Raw genomic sequence first — 24,650 nt, forward strand, 5'->3', positions numbered from 1 at the left:
ATGACCACCTCCTCTTAACTTACTAAGGCATTTCAGACCCCAGAGATCACACCTCTTCATCATGTTTGGTAAGACGAACAGAGCCGTAGAAGGACAAGGCACAGAAAATAATGGTGGTGGCAGCAACACATTTAACAAATGACCAGCATTTGGCAATGTAAAACATTTTATTGTTAGCACCTGCAATCATATGCATACATTTTTAGGCGATTGAAATCAGATGGCTGTTCATTCTTGCATGTCAGGGCAGTGATTGTAAGTGTAGGGCCCGGAGGCCGTTAATTTTCACAGCAGAGCTTAAGTGTTTGGTTTCTGAGTGGTTTTATAAGGAAAGAGAGATATAACTGATTGTAACATTGAAGCTGCACTAGACTAGTCTCATTAGAATGTGTAAAGAAGGTAGATGCCCCCACACAAGTAAGTTTGCCCCTCCCCATCGTCTCTGAAGTTAGCACCTCTGCCAACATTTTGGGGGGAGCCAATGATGCTTCCTGTCTGGGGTGCAATCTGGTCTAAGACTGGCCCTGTGCACATGCACAGTAGGAAAAATGTGGGGGCTGCCCTTGCTCGATGATCGTGGCGCTGCTAAGGGGTAGGGAAACTCTGCAATGACAGAATGCGTCCTACTCCAACATTGAAGTAGAGGGTACACAAAAAAGAGTTAAAGTGTTTCTAGCAATAGCCCCATCTATGCTTAGGTGACAGACTCCTTCACTTATGTAGCGTAGGTCTCATCCCTTTTGTGGGACTGGAAGACAATTGTAAAAAGTGGAATAGTTGAAAAAAGAAATCAACAAAGAGGATACATTTTAACATATAAATTGGTTGCTTTATTTGAACACTTCTTAAAAACATTGTTGATCAATAAAACAGATGGTAATCATTTGTACCTGGATTTAAACTGTTCCACAAGCTCGGTTTTTGGTAGACAGGGCACGCTGACAATGGTTACTGACAATGTATGTGTACTCGGAACAAAATTGCACGCAATTCCATGATTATACCTCTCCATCCCTTGAATGCCGAAATGCAATCTCTTTGGCCTGTACTTTAGGCACATATTGTGGAACACCTCCAAATCTACCGTGTGACAATATGCTGTGAGTCCCGCCAGATCTCTTGAGAGTTTTATCAAACACAATCTTTTCAAGTGCTTTGTGTGGAGGCGAAGATGGAATCAACCACTTCTTCCATTCTTATACAGGACTGTTCACAAACATCCTAACTGTTTGGACTTTCCCGACAAAAAAAACACCTGTTTTTTGCTTCTTGCAGCCATATCCCATCTCATCCTCATCACCCCTCACCTCCCCAGAGATTACTTTTTTTGCAAAGTTTGGTGTGGATTCGTCTTGGGGGAGTGAGGTTATAAGCCGCCCAAAAAGTGCTCTTCCTATGGGTTTAGCAACTTAACCATTATTACCGTGGCCGTGTAATTTGGCGCTTGCCATGGTCTATCTATTATAAGCTTAGATCTAGCTTCACAATCGCGATCACTTTGCTGCTTGCATTTCAATTCCATCTGTACTCATGTGAAATGACTTGATATCTTCATCTGTTTCAATGGCATAAGCTTCTTCACGTTGAACCCAAGATGTCACTTATCCTTGTAGCTTTCTTGATGCCTTATAGAATATCTGCATTCTCTGATCTCTGCATCTCTTCAGTGTGCGTCCTCTCTTTCTGTGACATCACCATTCATCCTTGCCTTTCATCTGCTCTGCTTCATCGGGAATCTCATTCAAATGACCCTCATATTGGGCCTCATTACGACCCTGGTGCTAAGTGAAAAACGATGGCGGTAAATGGTTACCGCCATCGTTTTCCGCCAGGTCCGATCATGACCCGTGACCGTTAACTACGATGCCATTAGCGGCATCGTAGTTAACGCTGCCGCTAACTGCGCTAAGAGTGCGCGCACGCGACCGGCAACACCGTACTTAGCGCCATGGCCGAAAGGTACGCAAATGCCGACCCAAGCGGACATGCACCTAACGCCATCACCCAGCCCGTTAAGTACCTTACCGCCATGGTGCTAATTACGCCATCGCGAACCAACCGTAAAGGGCCATGTAAAGTGAATGCAGCTGCCACAGGTGCACAGAAACAGCACAGGTGAAGGCAATACAGACTCAGGAAGTACAAAAAGAGCACACCCCACCCCTTCCCACACCCAGTCACACTCCACAATGATACCAATACGACTAGCAATGTTGGGGCTGGAGGACCTGATAGCAATGCATGTGCTACAACAGCAACAACAACAACAGGCAGCACAGAGGAGACGCAGGAGGAGAAGGAGGGCAATGCAGGCCCAGCAAGCCCCACCTGCACAGCCAGTGCCACCACGCAGGCAGCCCCCAATCCCACGCATCAGAGCCAATCCATTCAACCTCACTGCTGAGCAGATCCACACCCTGTACTGTTTGGACCGGGACACCATCACCGCCATCGTAGACATGATACACAACGACATCGTCAGCATGATAGAAACTCCAACCGCCATCCCCCCCCTACTGAAGGTAGTGTCTGTACTCCACTTCCTGGCCACAGGCACCTACCAGCACACAGTGGGGCACTTGCATGGCATTTCACAACCATTATTCTCACGAACACTCATCCAAGTGCTCGATGCCCTCCTCAAGCACACAGACGACCACATCTCATTACCACGGACTGTCCAGGACATTGCAAACACCAAAGTGGGTTTCCATGCACTAGCCGGCATACCCGGTTGCATTGGTGCCATCGACTGCACCCATGTGAAATTGGTGGTTCCACGTGCCATGGAGGTACCGTACCGCAACCGGAAACAGTTCCACTCAATCAACGTGCAAATGGTCTGTGTCTCCAACAGGATCATCACGCATTGTTGTGCCCGATTCCCCGGATCAACCCATGATTCTATGGTCCTGAGGAACTCCACAATACCACGCTACATGGAGCGACATGCAGGCCCAAGATCCTGGCTACTCGGTGAGTCCAATGTCATGGAAGTGGGCAGGTGAATGACGCACCGATGCATACTCCACCTGGCTGAAAGGGGGGGGGGATGATGCATACTCCACCTGGCTGAAAGGGGGGGGGACTGATGCATACTCCACCTGGCTGAAAGGGGGGGGGGTGATGCATACTCCACCTGGCTGATAGGGGGAGGGGGGATGATGCATACTCCACCTGGCTGAAAGGGGGGGAATGATGCATACTCCACCTGGCTGAAAGGGGGGGGGGATGATGCATACTCCACCTGGCTGATGGGGGGGAATGATGCATACTCCACCTGGCTGAAAGGGGGGGGGGAATGATGCATACTCCACCTGGCTGAAAGGGGGGGGGGATGATGCATACTCCACCTGGCTGATAGGGGGGGGGTATGATGCATACTCCACCTGGCTGAAATGGGGGGGATGATGCATACTCCACCTGGCTGAAAGGGGGGGGGGGTGATGCATACTCCACCTGGCTGATAGGGGGGGAATGATGCATACTCCACCTGGCTGAAAGGGGGGGGAATGATGCATACTCCACCTGGCTGAAAGGGGGGGAATGATGCATACTCCACCTGGCTGAAAGGGGGGGGAATGATGCATACTCCACCTGGCTGTGAGTAACACAGAGAACGGAGACAGAGGATGGGCACTCACAATGCACTCAACCCCTCTGCATACATTGGGTGATGGCATGCAAAACAGGCCATGGGAGCCATGAGCATATACTGGTTGCATTGTGTGAATCAATTAGTGCATGTAGAAGTGAGCCGAAGTAACAGTTGGATGCAAGCCATGGTGGCACATCATGTTCTTGATCAGACGACATGACTGACACATACATTCTCGCCTACATACAGGTGATGCAGGCTATCCCCTGAAGAGATGGCTCCTTACACCAGTCCGGAACCCGCAGAACCAGCACGAGGAGGACTTCAACCGTGCACATACACGTACTCGTGTGGTCATAGAGCAGACATTCGGCCTATTGAAGGCACGGTTCCAAAGCCTCAGCAGGTCTGGTGGGGCACTCCTGTACCACCATGAGAAGGTGGCAAAGATCGTCATGGCATGTGTCATGCTACACAATATGTGCGTCAGACGGAATGTGCCCCTGCCCCCTGACGCAGAACTGCAACCACCTGACGATGAGGATGAGGTGGGTGCAGATGGGGCGGCACCCCATGGAGGAGGGGACGCACAGGAGGGGCGTGCAATGCGCCAAAGTATCATCGACCACTGCTTCTAGCACACACGGCTGGTGTGAATCACATGGAGACTGCACTTGGGGCACTGTGTGTCTCTGGGACATGCACACTGTGGACTGTACACCAATAAAGCACACAAACGCAATGAAAATGTCCACACATTTCATTTTGGGGAAAAAAAAGTCTATTTAAACTATGAAACGTCGTGACACACCCCCTCCCCCCTTCCCCCTGCACACCCCAACACACCTCCTCCCCCCTCCCCCCTGCACACCCCAACACACCCCATGTAGGTGTCAACAGATGCCTGCGACAGTGGCCATAGGCTGTTACAAGCCCCCTCTCCCGGCCCCCGGGGCACCCCTGGCTGTAGAGCGCAGGTTACGTCCGGAACGTCGGACAGGGCTGCTCTGTACAGAACTGGCAGTGGAGGATGTCCCTGCCTGCCCCCGTGCATGCACGTCCTGTAGGGTGTGGGTGAGCTCAGTGAGCGCACGACGCAAGCTGGCAAGTTCAGCACAGATGTCCCTGGACATGGCCTGCATGGCATCATTCAGGGTGGCAGTACTCTGCGCTACTTCGGCCCTTCGGGTCTCCGTGGCCTGTTCAATGGTTGCCCTAGCCCCCACACATTCCGCGGCATGCTCAGCCAGCATCGTGGACAGTTGTTGCTGCCGTTCTGTGATGTCCTCGAGGGACTGCTGCCCCTGCTGGCCCATGGCCAGTGCTGGTGGTGTGATGGAGGGGCTGCTCCCCTCCTGTGGACTGAGGACTGGGCATGGGGTAGAAGGCCACTCCTCTACCTCTGTGTGCCCCTGTGTGTGATCCTCATGGGGGCTGGCGTCTGACAAACAGGGGGAATGTAGTAGGTCAGTGGGGCTTCTGACTTCGTGCTCCTCAATGTCTGAGTCTGAACATGCAGCTATTGCAGCTGTCTCACCCATGTTGCTGCTGGCCGCTGACCCGGTGCCTTCTGTGGCAGGCAATGTTGGTAGAGGTGGAGCAGCTGCTGCTGGCCTGCTGACTACAGGGGTGCTTGCCGGTGGGACATCCGGTATGCTTGCAGTGGGTCCTGCTTTTTGTGGGGTCTGCCTCACTGCAGCTGAGGTTGAGGGTGCGGGGACGGTATTATTGGCCTTCTTGGCTCTCTTCGTCGCAGGGTGTCCTGGTCCTCGGGGTGTGAATCTGTGCCTGTGGTGGAGCAAAGGAGGGAGGGCGTTATTGATGGGTCTGCAGACTTTGGAATGACAATGATAGACATTATTCTGGTCAGTAGATGAGGCAGATTTCAGGCAGGGCCATGCAGGTTGTCTCCTTTTAGTGTGGAATGTGGATGCAGGTATGCGGGTGCCAGCAGTGTATACAGGGTGGTGCTCGCATGTGGCTATGGGCAGTGTGGAAATGTGTTGCATTTACACTCTAGGGCAACCTTGTGCTACACATGAATGGACTGCAGTGACTATGGCATGTCTTGTTTGAGGCGCCTACCTTCATCGCCTGATGCCTTCAATGGCTTCCATGCCAATCGTGGTTGCACAAATCTTCTCCCACGGTTGGAGTTTTAGTGGGGATTCCGACCCTCCACCGGTACCCAGGGCAAGGTTGCGGTTCGCAGAGATGACGTCTCTGACCCGTATGCGAAGGTCGTCCCAGCGCTTCCTGCACTGCTGTGGGGTGCGGGGTACGGTCCCCACCGCGCTGACGCGCTCGGCCACCAGGGCCCAGATGGCCTTCTTTTTCCCTATCGCTGTCCTGGTCATTTTCGGGGAGAAAACGACAGCTGCGTTGTCTTGCAGGGTCTCCGCAAGCATGCAGAGTTCCTCCCGGCTGAATCTTTCCTGACGCTGGCGGTCACATGCCTTCTTAACAGCTTTAGGCATTTTTGGGTAGTTGGATGGGTGGGTGATTGGTTGGGACAGGTGTCAGGGTTGGATCTGGTGTTGTTCGGTAGGATGGCAATGGATTGTGTTTTTAAAGATGGCCGACGTGCTGTTTCCCGTTCCGGCGCGATGACGCTATTTCCGGTTCTGCTTTTTACGGTGGCCGCTAATTACGGTGGCCGCTAATTACGGTGGCCGCTACTTACGGTGGCGGAAGTGCACCTTGCTCGCTTTACGATGCCGGTTGGGGCCTTTTCCGCCATGGCGTTAATTGCATTACCGCCATGGCGTAATGCTCGTGCGCGATGGGTCGTAATGTGGCGCTCTTTACGCCATCGGCCCACGGCGTAAACGCTCATTACGCCATGGCGGTAATGACGGAAGGTAATGAGGCCCATTGTCTTGCATGCAGGTAAGGTTTTCTCAATGGCTACCTTGCCTCCCAGATTCTCTTAGGTACTGCTACTCTTATGGGTACTGCGCAGAGTCCACACTCTACTCTTCACTGATTCAACTGTTCCTCATACGTCACATACTTTGGTTCCCCATCTATAGGTAATAAGGGTGGGGCAGTTGGATGGGGAGTACGTGGCTCCTCCTCTACAAAGTATTGGTAAAGGATAGGTTATGAACTAGATCTGATGAGACTGAAGTCCTATAAGGACTCTGTTTCCCAATATACTATACAGAGAAATCTTAGACCTTACTTTGTGCAGTTCCTCTAAGAATACATTTGTGCCAGGTATTCGAGGTTTAGATTAAATTGTCTCCATTCGAGGTTTAGATTAAATTGTCTCCACACGTTGGAGGCAGTAGGCCCTAGACTAAGTATATCAAGAACTGAGCACACATGCATATTATGCATATCCATAGAATTAGAGATACTTTATCTTTTAATAATGAAATATCCGGGCGATGTTACAGAGGAGGATATTTTAGTCAGGGCATGTGTTCACTCCACCTCTGCCATCATACCGGAACATCTGTGGTCAAGCATATTAGAAAGAAAGTGGGTGTCAATGACTTTGGCTGTAATGGCTTTCTTAGACACATTTTTTATTAAAACTGGAGAAATATGAGAAATATTATCTTTTTTTATAATATGATATCTGCTCTTAATTTGAATGTAAGTGTGATGATTGGGTTTTATGGGGCTATCTTAATTTTAAACTGATGATAATGTTGTATTAATACTAATGTAGAAACTGTTGGATACTGCTTTTTAATAATGGTAAATGTTTGATTTTAACCAAATAAGCAATACAAAAAAAAATTGTTACACATAAAAGCTATGCAATTCAAAGAATTTGGGGGGGTCGGCCCAACTGTTATTTAGTTATGCAACGTTTTGGCCCTTTAAAGTTAAGTTGCCTCTGCCTATAATCTTTGAAGAGAAGGATCAATTAGGGGGGGGCACAATTGCATTCATGAAAGGTGCTCTAAACGTTTTTTGTGTCACTGTGGCAGTAAGATCTGGAGGAGAAAGTGAGGAATAAAATAATGGATCATCTCGGGTTGCATATCTATGACAACCTGAAACCTGGCATCATTTTAGGGCTGGTGTGAGCTGAGGGACACCCACTTTACGGCTGTCAGGGTTCACAGCATAAATGTGTCTGGTTTGAGTGAAACTGGAAAGTTCCTAGACAAAATAAAAACACAAAACAAAGACAAAGGAAAAGGTTCCAACCCTACACAAGGCTTCTCTGCCCTCATAACAGGAAACAAAAAGCTCTTCAAACTGCATTTCCCAGCAGCCTGGGGTCAGGAACTACATTCAGAATGCCACAAAGAGCAAAGCACGGGGCTTGTGCTCTGAAACTCAACACGAGCAGTCGCATACAAAGAAGCTCCTGGCACGGGGATCATCGCGAGTGGCCACGCCACAAGGAATCTCCATTCCTGCCCCTCAATCCTCTAAGATAAGTAGGGCTTTCTCTGAAAGTCGGAAAGGAATGCAGGAGAACACGCACAGGGGGCATTGCCCAAGTGCAGAAGTCCCCCTGTGCCAGGGAAAGCTAAGTGCAGTGCGCATTATTGTTTGATTCCAGTCCCTCCCTGCATGTGAGGCGCACTGGCAAAATGCTTGGCACAGTCATTGGAACAGTTTAAGAAAACCTTGCTGCACGCACTGAAGCCGCACGCGGTCTGGGGGTATTACAACTGCAGCCAAAAGCAAGCAGTTAACTATAGTGCACCCAATGCCACTTGCCACCCGCCTGCATAGCTGCATGCCCATAGCCACGTGCGGCTCACAAACTGCACGCTGAAAGGCACGTGCGGTTCAAAATCAACTGCATATTTAAAGCCAAGTGCGGCCAGGAAAAACAATGCACAAATTTTCAGCCACGTGCAGCTAGGAAACAAAGCTGCATGTCAAAGCCACATGCGGCTAGAACAACCGACCTACATGTTTAGAGTCACGTGTGTGGTACCCCATTGAGAACACTGCATGTCACAAACGCCTGCATGCAAAAAGGCCTAGGCAACCCACGTTTTGCATGAACGTTCACCCTGAACAGCTAAAACTTCATGAGCACATGTGAGCCACGCCCAACAAAAGTGCAATCTCTGATTGTAGCTGCTCCTGATACTGGACATGGAGTGCACAGGCAAGATGCCAGCACTCATACCCAGAGCTAAGTGCCTAACTGGTTTTGCCAATCCAGTGTTATTTGCTTGTTTAGGAACACAGATATTGGGCCTCATTACAAGGAGGGTGGTAAGGGGTTAACGGCACCGGTAAAGGTGCCGGAGCCGTTAACCCCGTACCGCCCTATTACGAGGTCCGCCGGCAGGACCTGCTCAGGACGCCTGGTTTTCCCAAACGTCCTTAGCAGGTCCCGCGAGCAGCCCAGCATGCTAACAACAGGCCCTTCATTAAGGGGGCTCAAATGGGAATGGGGATGGACCGGGTCTGGGTTCCCTGAATGGGGAAATACTGGGTCCTCCAAGGTCGGAATGGCCCGGTATTTCCCCATTCAGGGAACTCGGACCTGGACCCGAGTTTGGGGGTAGCCATGCCCTTGTTAAGGGCATGGCTACCCCCAAACTCGTAATGAGGCCCATTGTGTGCATGTGAGTGTATGGGTATGTTGGATATATAATGCTTTGTTTTACCCTGTGTACCCCCAACCAATCCATCACCTCTTCCTAACCCTCTGTCCAGTTATCCTCAAATCCCTGTGCCTATCCAATCATCGTTTTCCCTAACCCTCTTTCCCTGCTGGGTTTGTGGCGGCCTGTGTAAGCTTAAACTTGCAGGCACCAAAACTGCAGCGGGGGTGGTTGGAACATACCACTCCTGCGCATGGAAGCTTGGAGCTTGACAAGAGCTGAGGAGTGCCAAGAAAAAGTGCCTAAAAGTACACTGCTTGGCATAGAGGGAGGATGCCTCCATGCTTGATATATCTACTGGTATGGAGTGTAGAGAGCTTAACAGCCTGCCACACAACTAAACTCCTGAGACCCCCTGTCACCCGCTGCCCCACTTCTTTAATGCTGCAAGCCCCTCTTATGGAATAGCAGGATGGATATGCTACAACTATCAGGTAGAAGGAAACACCTGAGATTTGCACCGCAATGATCTTTTGGAAGATAGAAGTTCCTTTATTATTAATTATTTCCTGCCACATATTTAAAGCATACAACCATGGCTAGAAAAGAACAGATTAACAAGAAAACAGGGATCAAATGTATGGAACAATGTTGTGGATGCAAATCCTATGATGCACAAAGTGTGAGGCTTCACGTATGTAGTTTTCCCAAGAAGCTAGTTTACCCAAGAGGCTAATATGGTTTGGAAAATGTCAGTCACATCTTGCACTGGCTGATCTGTATCTGACTTTCCGCAAGCCCTTCTGACCTCAAAGAGGCAGCCCACCTGTTGGGAAGTTTTCCATTTTCCAAATACCCATGTCCCCCAGACGATTTTACTAGTAAAACATAGCTCTCTGACTATGTGCTATAGTTTGTCCTCACACCTATCTCTCCATGCCCAATCTCGCAGACTGGCCCCCAGGCAAATTGGGTAGCTTTCCCAACATGAAGTTCCTCTGAGACACCTCTTAGGAGGGGGCACATCACTCTGCCTGGCATAACTGACTACCTGAGATTTACTGTTGTCCACTAACTGTTGTGAATTTTTAGTTTCTCCATAGACATTTCCATTAGAAAAAAGATAATACATGCTTCTCATTCACTCCAATACACACACATAAAGCACTTTACGCTGACATTTTATCAGGATGCTGTCAGATAAAGTGTAAATCGGGTGCAGGGAACCGCTAACAGTAGCACTTATGCATTAGTGGGTTGCTTGCATGCAGTTTTACATGTTAACAAAAAGGAATGTTAAATGAAAGAGTAATAACAGACACACTCGCATTTACTCTCATTTTTCTCTCTTTGTGAAACTTGTAAATGCCACCCAGAAATTAAAACCCGGAATAAAATAACAATTTTTTACCCAGAATTCGCCCGAATACTCAAAGCCGAAGTACGGTACACCCCTAGTTTTAAGGCTTTAGAAAAGGTAAAGCTTTCAGGGTTGCACAATGTTCAGGAGAGTGACTTGTAGGGGAGAAACAAATACACATGGAAACTGTCTCAATTTAAAATAGAGGGTCATTAGAATGACGCCATATTTATTTCCCATTTGCTCATACATATTCTTTTTCAAATACTATGGCAAGGGTCCACTTATGGAATGCAAGTAAGTGACTGTTCCATTAAGAGACATCAACCGAAAAAGAGCATAGAGATTCACACAGACCAGGAACTCTGTGAAGCGGCCAAAGACTGTGTTTTGAATAACTTCAAATTGAAAACAGTAAATAGTTAAAGCCCCAGTGTAAAAACATTATTGTATTCATGGAGAACTGTGCCTGCCACACACAACAATGGGATTGACAGCAAGATTCAAACCCAAAATGTTTGTGAGAAACATTGCAGCATTGCATTTCAACAGATTCTGCTCCATTCCTTTCACAACATGGAAATGCACATACAAGTCAAATTAATTGTCCTGTTATTTTAAAGGCTATTGCCATGTTTTCCAAAGAAGCGCCTTTCTGCTAAATTTGATACTCATTTATCATCCTTAGAAGGATGGAAGACTCAGTTGGCACTGCCGGGATTCAAAACAGTGACCTGCAGATCACACACAGATTGCAGTAGTGAGCGCTGAACCCACTGAGCTATCTACTTGGCAAAGCCTGTCTTTCTCACTCCAACACTTTTTGTTCTTAGCCCTGTGATGTCACAATATGTTTTCTGTAAAAAGGGTCAAATAAAAGGTATGTTCCTTTCCAACAACTGTCAAGATATTGTACAAACTATAGCAATGTGGTGCACTTTCAATATGACACATTGACAAAGGTTTATGAAAAATCAATAGTTTTCAATGTGACTGCAGCAACTGTATATCTTTTCTCTATATTTAAGTTAACAGAACATCAAGGTTTGAACTTCTAGTGTCACAGGGTTTGCATGAAAGCCTTGCTGTTATTTTGCATTCCTGCCCGAGTAAAGGAGCATCCGCCACCTTTGCATGTTCTTTTAAGGGGCGAGGTAGTCTTATAAAATGCAAACTAAAATATCAACAAAATGAAATCCGTTTTGTTCAGAGATATTAGGGTCTGAAGTAACCAGATGGTCAAAATTCAGTTCTCCTCACTCTCAGAATTTAAAGGAAACTCATTGCACTTATCTGTCACCTGTTGACACAGTCCCCTCATAAATTTCAACCAGATAGTCAGCTGATGCATTAACATGAAAGAGGCTTGTCATATTATTCAAATCAACCAATGACTGAATGGGTTGCTCGTAATATGAGTTTCATTATCATAGAAACACAACTAAGCCTTGAACTCCTTTTGAAAATCACACACCTTTTAAATAATCATTGTACCTAGCTTTTAAAAGTTATTAACATAAGTCCACAATCATAGCACTTTCAATCAAACAAAATGTTTTTTTTGTGATTGTAAGACTTCTCTCTATCAAATGCATCTACATTTGAATTTCCTATGATGCCTAATAATTATATACTACTAACATCATTAATATCCATAACCTTGTGAATAAATGTCTGACTTAGTAATGCAGCATATCCAGACGTCTGACTATGATATCATATTCCAGATTTCCAGATGTAATTCCTGTGGCATGTTGCTACTGTGAATTATCGAATAAAAATGGTCTTGTATTAAAAATAATTAAGAGCAAATTGGCTGCCACTTTATTTTCTCGTCAAATATTTTATGATTACACAGTGAAGACTCATGGGTTGTATTCAATGGGAGTGGTGGACTATCAAGCAAGAAAAAGAAAGGTAGAAAACACCTTTATCAAGAGGTATCCCGTATTCAAAAAATCTATAACTCACATACAAAGAGAATTACATTTTTGTAAGATTTTCGAGATAAAAACTCTCATCACATGAGAACAAGTCTAGACTTAATCATATAAAACCAACAACTCTACAAACATATACAAATATAACAATGACACAACACAATTATCTAATTATAGAAATTCTAAGACGTTAAAATACATCAATAGTTAATAAGGGTTCAGGATTTTATCCTTTCTATTAAGATTTCGATCATCCAGATCTCCAAATTAATTTCTATTAGTTTTGCTTTTGTACTTTTTTGACCTGGTCTTACTCCAAATCATAGACTCAACATATTTCACTCCTCTCATATGTATTGGGACTTTTATCAGGAGTGGTCATTTCAATATTAGAGTCATGACAATATAAGATCTTCTTTAGTTGAAGTATCAAACCACTGTATCGGGATGTAACTGTTGATAAAGCAAAAAAAAGAATCAGCTAAGTTTCATATATTCTTTTTGAACACATTCAAGGTGTCTGGGTAAACTCTCGGTTAGTAAATGACTTAAGTTCCCATGTGCAGTAGGTCCCTGGTAGGAAAAGGGGTCCGCAAAATGAAGAGGTTGTCAGGAAAGTAGATAATCTTCCCCGAAGTCCTATAAAACAAAATTTTAAGATAAGGGAACCGTTCGGATGACCATTTATCTAAGAGCATGGGTGTTCACATATTGTACTGTATCAAGCAAGAGTAGATAAATAATAATTTTATCAACCCTCAGTCTCCTCACATTATTTAACCCTTTAAGTGCCATGGGTATTTCCCCCCAAGTGCTAAGGCCTTTTTTGGTGATTTCGGTATGTGGCCCTTCAATGCCTTGTAACTTTTTTGTTACATGAGATATCTCGGCCAAATTTGGCTGTTTTTTTTTTTCCATATGTAGGCGATTGTAACGCCATCTAGGAATCCTAGATTGCTGTACGGGGGTGAGAGAAAATAACCAAAAAGGGCAAAAATGTTGTGTTTTTTCAAAAAATTTGAATAAAATGATGTACAAAGAAGCCTGTGGTTTTTTCCTTGTAAGAGCTAGGAACAAATGGTCTGCTGTGCTGAATTCCCCAATTTCCTGGCTTTCAAGAACAGGTTGAGTGGAAATGAAAGAAAATTCTATTGATGTGGTTATCAACCGTTTTGTGAGAGGTAGGCGATTTTGGCCATTTTTGCCAATTGGATATGCATTAATTGAATGGAAAAAAAGGGTAGGAACGCCGAATTGGAGGACAGACAGTAATACATTTCTGAAAAGTAGACAAAATTCCAAGTTTAGCAAGGGGTGATTTGCATACGTTGAGCAACAACTAGATAGGGGAAAATGCCATAGAATGGGTGAAAAGCGGGAAAATGACCGAAAAAAAAGTTATATGGTGGACATGGTTGGCTTGGTACAGCAATGGCCTCTATGAATTTTGAGAAAAGCAATGCTCCACTACATTCCCCCGACTCTTGCAGTTATGAAAGCACAAATTTTGTTAGTGTTTAATAGAACAAGCAAAACCACAAGCCAAACACTGAACCATGGTAAACAGGAGTTTTATGCTTATGGCCTGAACAGACGCACTTAGCATGTGTAAATCAGGAAAACCAATGTGGTGAGGAACGGCATGCATATATTTTTTGAAAGAGCACAGGCAGACCTTTTCAAGGGTAGATGACTTGTGCAGGTTATGGTCAAGTGTGTGGTGTCTAAAGCAGCGAGTAAATGTAGGGCACATTTGGGAAATGAAAGGGTTGTGTGACAACGGGCACCAGCAAATGGGTCAAAATGTTATAAAAACCACACAAACACAACAAATGTTATACCTTCTCACGTTCCCACACATGTACCGATGAAAACGGTACCTCACATGTGTGCGTGCACCTACCGGGGCGCAAAAGGAAAAGGGTAACCCACTGGTAACCCCAAGCCTTTCGGCACAGCAAATTTTGTTCATGTGTGCAACCTATAGATTTGGGCCTAGGGTGTCGAAGCCAGCAAGAATAACTGGGAACCCCATGCATTTCTGAAAAGAAGACACCCGTGGGAATCCACAGAAGTCTGATTTACAGAAATCAGCTCAGAATTTATTACCCAGAACCCCCAGCAAAGACCCACATGGGAAAAGGGTGCCCAAGGCAAGGGATATTACAGCCTACTTTGCTGGAGCCCTGGCTGCCCTGCGTTACAGCTTCTCCCCACCAGGGAGTCCCAGCAGTGTGCCAATACCTCCCCGAAGGGAAAAGCTGTGATGCAGCCCAGCCACAACTCCAGGACGGTTGGAGGTGATGTCCCTGGCCTTGGACATCCATGTACCATGTGGGTGTACCATCCCCTAAGCACAGCAGCAGCTCTGGGGAGCCCCAGCAGGATCCCCTTTCCTCCCCGGTGGTGATATCTGTAACATAGCACAGCCAGAGGTGGAGCCTGGGCTTGCAGACGCACAACACACATGGGAGGGATCCGCTCCCAGGGAAACACCAATGTTCTGCTGGCATGGGGGGACATGTGTGTCCTGCCCCTGCAATTGTTTTCCAGCCCACCAACATATCTGCCCAGACGGCCCATTCCTACCCACACCACCAACAATCCATCCCTAGTCTCACCCACCCCACTCACAATGGACCCTAACCATAGAATAATAAAAAACAGTACTCACACAACGTTGCAGCTGCTCGCGTAGAAAAAGCTGTAAACAAAACAAAAAAACATGTTCTACCTACGGTCACACCAGCAAAAACAAATAAATCATTTTCAAACATGCCCCCCCCCCATGCAAGCCATCCCTGGTGGTCTACTGAACCTCACCCCGCCCAGTGAAACCCCATTTGCCCCTTCCCATGGGCAGATATCTGCCTCGAGGCCGGCCTGCATGAGGTACCCCTGTCACCAATTTTGGGTGAGGGGGGAGAGGGCCCCCAAAAATTGTGGGACAGGACCCCCAGTGGGTGGGTCAGTAAGGTTTAGGCACCCCAGACCGGATTGGCACAATTCAAAATGGTAGGCTGCCCTTTAGAGGGGGCTGAGGGGCCCCCTACACCACTGGGGAATGTTCTAATGTGAAGGGGGGTGCACCTCTCCACCCCCACCCCAATTGGAGGGGCCGAGCATCTCATGTAGCCCTCCCCGGGGGCAGATAAGGGGGGACTGTCCTGCACTCCTACCTGGGCTCAGGCGTCCCTTCCTAGGAGCAGATATCTGGTCCCAGGGAGAGCTGCAGGACATGGAACCCACTCCGTTGCGGGTAGGGGGTGGGGGTGTTAACGCCCCATCCCATTACAAAATTCCCCATCCCTTTGGGGTGCCCCACAGCCCCCCTAAAATGCGTTCCACCAATTTCTCTTTATTCCTTTGGTAACCCAACTCCCCTTAGCTCAGAGGGGCACATTGGTGTGCCAATCTGGCCTGGGGTGCCCAAACCTTACTGTCCCACCCACTGGGGTGCCTGTCCCACCATTTTTGGGGGCTTCTCCTCCCTCACCCCATTTTTGGGGGCCCTCTCCCCCATCACCCCAAATGGGTGGCAGAGGCATCTCATGCAGGCCTCCCTGGGCCGCCTACCTACGTCTGTGTGAGGTATACCCCCTCCATTTGGGGTGGGGTGAGAGGGCCCTTAAATATTGTGGGACAGGCCCCACAGTGGGTGGGGCAGTAAGGTTGGTGTGCTAATCTGGCCCCGGGGTGCCCAAACCTTACCGCCCCACCCACTGGGGGGTCTGTCCTACAATTTTTGGGGCCCTCTCCCCCCCACCTCAAATGGAGTGGGGGTGTACCTCACGCAGCTGTTTCACACATGTATTCAAAGACATCCCTGGTGTCTAGTGGACATTTCTGCCCATGGATTGAGCGCCCTGCGCCCGATCCGCAGGCAGCAATGCTGTCACAAAGGGTGTCATTGGAAAAGTGAGAATCTCCCCTTTCCAACAACACCTCCCTCAATCTCTGGCTTGAAATACAGACGGAGATCGAGGGGGAGAAAGGTGGAGACTCACATTTTATTTTCACCGCAGCAGCTCGAAATGGCTGCTGCGGTGAAAATTACTTTCACGTCGGCGTGCAAAGTTAATCTAGCCCCCTGGCAGTGAGGGGGGACCTCCCCCTCACATAGCCCGGGGGTTAGATTACAGTTTTGCATGATCCCTGCTTTGCAGGGTTCACACAAAACGAAGTGCCGAAAAGGATGAGGTATCTCATCCATGGCAACAGGGAGGTAATCCCAAGGACGAGATACTGCGTCCTTGGCACTAAAGAGGTTAACTATAGGAAAAGCACTTTCTATATTGTCGTATAGAGCCTTCAGTGTCTTGTATATCTTATTAAACCTGTCTCAAAAATCAGTTCAAAAAACGTATTGCCACCATCTCCTGTGTCTTACCTTTCTGTGTCGTCATTATTCTTACGTTAGTGGCCAGCCTATGTTATTACACAATCAGGTGATGTCATTCTGGCTGGGCAAGTCCATCCAACACTATCAGGCCGATTCATGTAATTCCTCACAAAAGTGTTGCACGCGGCTGGCGCACAGCGTGCCCGTGTGAATGTCTGCGCCAGCCGCGTGCGATAAAATCAATTTCCACGCACAGCGCATTCATGGATTCTTGCCTCCAAAAGCAGACGTGGCGCAGAGTGGCACAGCGACCCTGCAGCAGCGCCAGTTACGCCCCCGAAGAATGCCCTTGCGCAAGGAAAAGCCATCAAGATCGCAAAACCATCGCAAAGGGCTGCGCCAACCCTGGACCAGTTTACCGGACTGGCAAACAGCAAACGCAAAGTGGGGAACGTGTATTACGGATTTCGGGAACACGCGTGCACGAGAAGTTTCACACGCGATCGGGCCTGGGGAGCGTGTACGTGTATTTCAGGGGTGCGTGAGAAGTTTTACACGCGATTGGGCTGGGTGCGTGTATTTCAGGGGTGCGCGGGAAGTTTTACACGTGATTGGGCTGGGTACGTGTATTTCAGGGGTGCGCGGGCAGTTTTACACGTGATTGGGCTGGGTGCGTGTATTTCAGGGGTGCGCGGGAAGTTTTACACGCGATTGGGCTGGGTGCGTGTATTTCAGGGGTGCGCGGGAAGTTTTACACGCGATTAGGCCGGGTGCGGGTATTTCAGGGGTGCGCGTGAAAAGAGCGTGAAAAATACGCACGTGTGCGCGTTGGCAACACCCCCGCCAAAAGAAGATTTGTACACTGTCTGAGGAGGCAGGACAAAAGGAGAAGTCAACGCTGTTTGAGGAAACAGGTCGAAGAGTAAATCAGAAAAATACTGACAGAGGTAACAGGGAGTACAAACTAGAAACGCTGTGAAGTAAATCGCGTGTGAACCGACAAGAAGTACTGATTTCACCCACTCGCTCTCCATGAAAAGCACGTACAAGGAAATGACGTCCTACACGTACCTTTTAAACCGCACCACACATCCAACGTCACTTCCGCGTATACACACTGAGGCCCTACCCTCCAATTACGCGAGCTGACACTCGGACGTGCAGTTTTTGGTCTTGTAACATTCCCCCGGGTACAGGGAAACACCCTGGCGTGTCATGACACAGACGGGCCTGTGCTGTAAGGGCCTTTGGTCCAATGGAATCGCGTACACAGGCCAATCGCGCACCCCTGAACTCCACGCACCCAGCCCGATCGCTTATAAAACTTCTCGGGCACCTCTGAAATACACGCACACGCTCCACCAGGCCAGATCGCGTGTGGAACTTCTCGTGCACCCCTGAAATACACGCACCCAGCCCGATCGCGTGTAAAACTTCTTGTGCACCTCTGAAATACACGCACACGCTCAACCAGGCCAGATTGCGTGTGGAACTTCACGCGCACCCCTGAAATACACACGCCCAGGCCAATCGCGTGTGGAACTTCTTGCGCACCCCTGAAATACACGCACCCAGCCCGATCACGTGTGAAACTTCTCGCGCACCTCTGAAATACACGCACACGCTCCCCCAGGCCAGATAGCGTGTGGAACTTCACGCGCTCCCCTGAAATACACGCGCCCAGCCCAATCGCGTGTTGAACTTCTTGCGCACCCCTGAAATACACGCACCCAGCCCGATCGCGTGTAAAACTTCTCGCGCACCCCTGAAATACACACACCCAGCCCGATCACGTGTAAAACTTCTCGCGCACCTCTGAAATACATGTGTGGGTGCACCTACCTGGGCAACAAGGGGAAAGCCTAAAACACAGGTATCGTCAAGTCTGTTATGACAGCTACATTTCACACTTTGTCCAGACGGTGACACCATACAGATATGGGCCTCTGGTATCCAAGCCACCAAGGAAAACAGAGAACCTCATGCATTTCCGAAAAGAGGACACTCGTGGGAATCCGCATATGTATGATTTGCACAAATCGGCCCTGAATGTATTACCCAAACACCCCCGCAAAGTCCGAAATGTGGTAAAAAAATGCATTTTCCGCACATTTAACTCGGCTCAGCCATCGAAACACGCTGCCAACAACACATGGCCTACCGTCCCCCGTTGCCAGAGGTGTCCCGATGAAAATGATACCTCACATGTGTTGGTGCACCTACCTGGGCGCCAAGGTTAAGCCTAAAACACAAGTAACCTCAAGTCTGTTATGACAGCTACATTTCACACTTTGTCCAGACGGGCACACCATGCAGATATGGGCCTCAGGTGTGCAAGCCACAAAGGAAAACAGGGAACCACATGCATTTCCGAAAAGATCACACCCGTGGGAATCCGCAGAGGTATGATTTGCGCAAATCGGCCCAGAATTTATTACCCAGGCACCCCCGCAAAGTCTGAAATGTGGGAAAAAAACGCATTTTCCGCACATTTAACTCGGCTCAGCCATCGAAACACGCTGCCAACAACACATGGCCTACCGTCCCGCATTGCCAGAGGTGTCCCGATGAAAATGGTACCTCACATGTGTGGGTGCACCTACCTGGGCACCAAGGGGAAAGCCTAAAACACGGGTAACCCCAAGTCTGTTCTGACAGCTGAATTTCACACTTCGTCCAGACGAGCACACCATACAGATATGGGCCTTGGGTGTCCAAGCCACCAAGGAAAACAGGGAACCCCATGCATTTCTGAAAAGAGGACACCCGTGAGAATCTGCAGAGGTATGATTTCTGCAAATCGGCCCAGAATTTATTATCCAGACACCCCCGCAAAGTCCGAAATGTGGGAAAAAAACACATTTTCCGCATATTTCACTCGGCAACCCATCGAAACACACGGCCAACAACACATGGCCTACCGTCCCGCGTTCCCAGAGGTGTCCCGATGAAAACGGTACCTCACATGTGTGGGTGCACCTACCCGGGCACCAAGGGAAAGCCCTAAAACACAGGTAACTTCAAGTCTGTTATGACAGCTACATTTCACACTTTGTCCAGACGGGGACACCATACAAATATGGGTCCCGGGTGTCGAAGCCACCAAGGAAAACAGGGAACCTCATGCATTTCCGAAAAGAGGACACTCGTGGGAATCCAGAGATGTATGATTTGCACAAATCGGCCCTGAATTTATTACCCAGACACCCCCGCAAAGTCCGAAATGTGGGGAAAAAAACCATTTTCTGCACATTTAACTCGGCTCACCCATCGAAACGCGCCACCAACAACACATGGCCTACCGTCCCACATTCCCACAGGTGTCTCGATGAAAACAGTACCTCACATGTGTGGGTGCACCTACCTGGACGCCAAGGGGAAAGCCTAAAACACAGGTAACCCCAAGTCTGTTCTGACAGCGAAATTTCACACTTTGTCCAGACGGGCACACCATACAGATATGGGCCTCAGGTGTCCAAACCACCAAGGAAATCAGGGAACCCCATGCATTTCCGAAAAGATCACACCCGTGGGAATCCGCAGAGGTATGATTTGCGCAAATCGGCCCAGAATTTTTTACCCAAACACTCCTGCAAAGTCAGAAATGTGGGAAAAAAATGCATTTTCCGCACATTTAACTCGGCTCACTCATTGAAACACGCTGCCAACAACACATGGACTACCGTCCCGCGTTCCCACAGCTGTCCCGATAAAAATGGTACCTCACATGTGTGGGTGCACCTACCTGGGCGCTAAGGGTAAAGCCTAAAACACAGGTAACCCTAAGTCTGTTCTGATAGCTGAATTTCACACTTTGTGCAGATGGGCACACCATACAGATATGGGCCTCGGGTGTCCAAGCCACCAAGGAAAACAGGGAACCCCATGCATTTCTGAAAAGAGGACACCAGAGGGAATCCACAGAGGTCTGACTTGCGGAAATCAGACAGAATTTATTACCCAGACACCCCCGCAAAGTCCAAAATGTGGGGGAAAAAAAAGTATTTCCGCATATTTCAATTGGCTCACCCATCGAAGCACATTCCCAACAACACATGGCCTACCATTCCACGTTCCCACAGGTGTCCCGATGAAAACGGTACCTCACAGGAGTGGGTGCACCTACCTGGGCGCCAAGGGCAAAGCCTAAAACACGTTACCCCAAGTCTGTTCTGACAGCTGAATTTCACACTTTGTCCAGACGGGCACACCATACAGATATGGGCCTCAGGTGTCCAAGCCACCAAGGAAAACAAAGAACCCCATGCATTTCCGAAAAGAAGACACCCATGGGAATCCGCAGAGGTATGATTTGCACAAATCGGCCCAGAATTTATTACCCAGACACAGCCACAAAGCCAAAATGTGGGGAAAAATAATCATTTTCCACGCACATTTCACTCGGCTCATCCATCGACACACGCCGACAACACCACATGGCCTACTGTCCCGCGTTCCCAGACGTGTCCCGATGAAAATGGTACCTCACATGTGTGGGTACACCTACCTGAGCGCCAAGGGGAAAGCCTAAAACACAGGTAACCCCAAGTCTGTTATGACAGCTGAATTTCACACTTTGTGCAGATGGGCGCATCATACAGATATGGGCCTCGGCTGTCCAGGCCACCAAGGAAAAAAGGGAACCCCATGCATTTCCGAAAAGAGGACACCCGTGGGAATCTGCAGAGGCATGATTTGGGCAAATCGGCCCAGAATTTATTAAGCAGACACCGCTGCAAATTCAGAAATGTGTGGAAAAAAACGCTTTTTCCGCACATTTCACTCAGCTCACCCATCGAAACATGCCGACAACAACACATGGCCTACCGTCCCGCGTTCTCACAGGTGTCCCAATGAAAACGGTACCTCTCATGTGTGGGTGCACCTACCGGGGCGCAAAAGGAAAAGGGTAACCCACTGGTAACCCCAAGCCTTTCGGCACAGCACATTTTGTTCATGTGGGCAACCTACAGATTTTGGCCTAGGGTGTCGAAGCCAGCAAGGAAAACAGGGAACCCCATGCATTTGCCAAAAGAGTACACCGGTGGGAATGCACAGAGGTCTGACTTGCGCAAAGCGGCCCAGAATGTATTACCCAGAACCCCAGACAAAGTGAACATTGTGTTTTTCCCCCACCAAATATCACACTTTGTCAGGGACTGTGGCTAATACAAAATGGGGCAATTTGCGCAAGGCAGACCTCTGTGGATTCCCACGGATGTCCTCTTTTGGGAAATACATGGGGTTTCCTGTTTTCCTTGCTGGCTTCAACACCCTGGGCCCAAATCTGTAGGTTGCCAACATGAACAAAATGTGCTGTGCCGAACGGCTTGGAGTTACCAGTGGGTTATCCTTTTCCTTTTCCGCCCCCGGTAGGTTCACCCACACATTTTAGGTACCGTTTTCATCAGGACAAATGTGGGGACATGGTAACGTAGGCCATGTTTTGTTGGCAGTGTGTTTCGGTGGGTGGCCAGAGCGAAATGTCTGAGAATTGTATTAATTTCCATCCAATTTCAGAGACATTTCCCTCTGTCCACTCACCGGAACACATCGCCAACAACAGATGTCATACCTTCCCGCGTTCCCACAGGTATCTCGACGAAAACGTTACCTCACATGTGTGAGTGCACCTACAGGGGCACAAAAGGAAAAGGGTAACCCACTGGTAATCCCAAGCATTTCAGCACAGCACATTTTGTTCATGTGGGCAACCTACAGATTTTGGCCAAGGGTGTCGAAGCCAGCAAGGAAAACAGGGAACCCCATGCATTTCCCAAAAGAGGACACCTGTGGGAATGCACAGAGGTCTGACTTGAGCGAAGCGGCCCAGAATTTATTACCCAGAACCCCAGACAAAGTGAACATTGTGTTTTCCCCCACCAAATACCACACTTTGTCAGGGACTGTGGCTAATTAAAACTGGGGCAATTTGCACAAGGCAGACTTCTGTGGATTCCCATGGGTGTCTTCTTTTGGGAAATGCATGGGGTTCCCGGTTTTCCTAGCTGGCTTCGACACCCTAGGCCCAAATTTTTAGGTTGCCCACATGAACAAAATGTGCTGTGACGAAAGGCTTGGGGTTACCCGTTGGTTACCATTTTCCTTTTAAGCCCCCGGTAGGTGCACCCACACATGTGAGGTACTGTTTTCATCGGGACATGTGTGGGAACTCGAGAAGGTATGACATCTGTTGTTGGCGATGTGTTTTGGTGAGTGGACACAGGGGAATATCTCTGAAATTGGCTGGAAATCAAAACAATTCTCAGAGATATCGCTCTGGACACCCAGCGAAACAAACCGCCTACATTCCCCCATCCCCACACGTGTCCCGATGAAAACAGTACCTCACATGTGTGGGTGCACCCTCCGGGGCGCAAAAGGAAAAGGGTAACCCACTGGTAACCCCAAGCCTTTCGGCACAGCAAATTTTGTTCATGTGTGCAACCTACAGATTTGGGCCTAGGGTGTCGAAGCCAGCAAGAATAACTGGGAACCCCATGCATTTCTGAAAAGAAGACACCCGTGGGAATCCACAGAAGTCTGACTTACAGAAATCAGCTCAGAATTTATTACCCAGAACCCCCAGCAAAGACCCACATGGGAAAAGGGTGCCCAAGGCAAGGGATATTACAGCCTACTTTGCTGGAGCCCTGGCTGCCCTGCGTTACAGCTTCTCCCCACCAGGGAGTCCCAGCAGTGTGCCAATACCTCCCCAAAGGGAAAAGCTGTGATGCAGCCCAGCCACAACTCCAGGACGGTTGGAGGTGATGTCCCTGGCCTTGGACATCCATGTACCATGTGGGTGTACCATCCCCTAAGCACAGCAGCAGCTTTGGGGAGCCCCAGCAGGATCCCCTTTCCTCCCCGGTGGTGCCATCTGTAACATAGCACAGCCAGAGGTGGAGCCTGGGCTTGCAGACGGACAACACACATGGGAGGGATCCGCTCCCAGGGAAACAACAATGTTCTGCTGGCATGGGGGGACATGTGTGTCCTGCCCCTGCAATTGTTTTCCAGCCCACCAACATATCTGCCCAGACGGCCCATTCCTACCCACACCACCAACAATCCATCCCTAGTCTCACCCACCCCACTCACAATGGGCCCTAACCATAGACTAATAAAAAACAGTACTCACACAAAGTTGCAGCTGCTCGCGTAGAAAAAGCTGTAAACAAAACAAAAAAACATGTTTTACCTACGGTCACACCAGCAAAAACAAATAAATCATTTTCAAACATGCCCCCCCCCATGCAAGCCATCCCTGGTGGTCTACTGAACCTCACCCCGCCCAGTGAAACCCCATTTGCCCCTTCCTATGGGCAGATATCTGCCTCGAGGCCGGCCTGCATGAGGTGCCCCTGCCACCTATTTTGGGTGAGGGGGGCGAGGGCCCCCAAAAATTGTGGGACAGGACCCCCAGTGGGTGGGTCAGTAAGGTTTAGGCACCCCAGACCGGATTGGCACACCAATGTGCCCCTCTGTGCCAAGGCAAGTTTAGTAAACAAAGAAAATAATTCAAAATGGCAGGCTGCCCTTTAGAGGGGCTGAGGGGCCCCCTACACCACTGGGGAATGTTCTAATGTGAAGGGGGGTGCACCTCTCCACCCCCACCCCAATTGGAGGGGCCGAGCATCTCATGTAGCCCTCCCCGGGGGCAGATAAGGGGGGACTGTCCTGCACTCCTACCTGGGCTCAGGCGTCCCTTCCTAGGAGCAGATATCTGGTCCCAGGGAGAGCTGCAGGACATGGAACCCACTCCGTTGCGGGTGGGGGGGGGGTGTTATCGCCCCATCCCATTAGAAAATTCCCCATCCCTTTGGGGTGCCCCACAGCCCCCCTAAAATGCGTTCCACCAATTTCTCTTTATTCC

This window comes from Ambystoma mexicanum, chromosome 2q (genome assembly GCF_040938575.1).
Source record: "Ambystoma mexicanum isolate Mex_15411 chromosome 2q, UKY_AmexF1_1, whole genome shotgun sequence".
NCBI lineage: Eukaryota > Metazoa > Chordata > Amphibia > Caudata > Ambystomatidae > Ambystoma > Ambystoma mexicanum.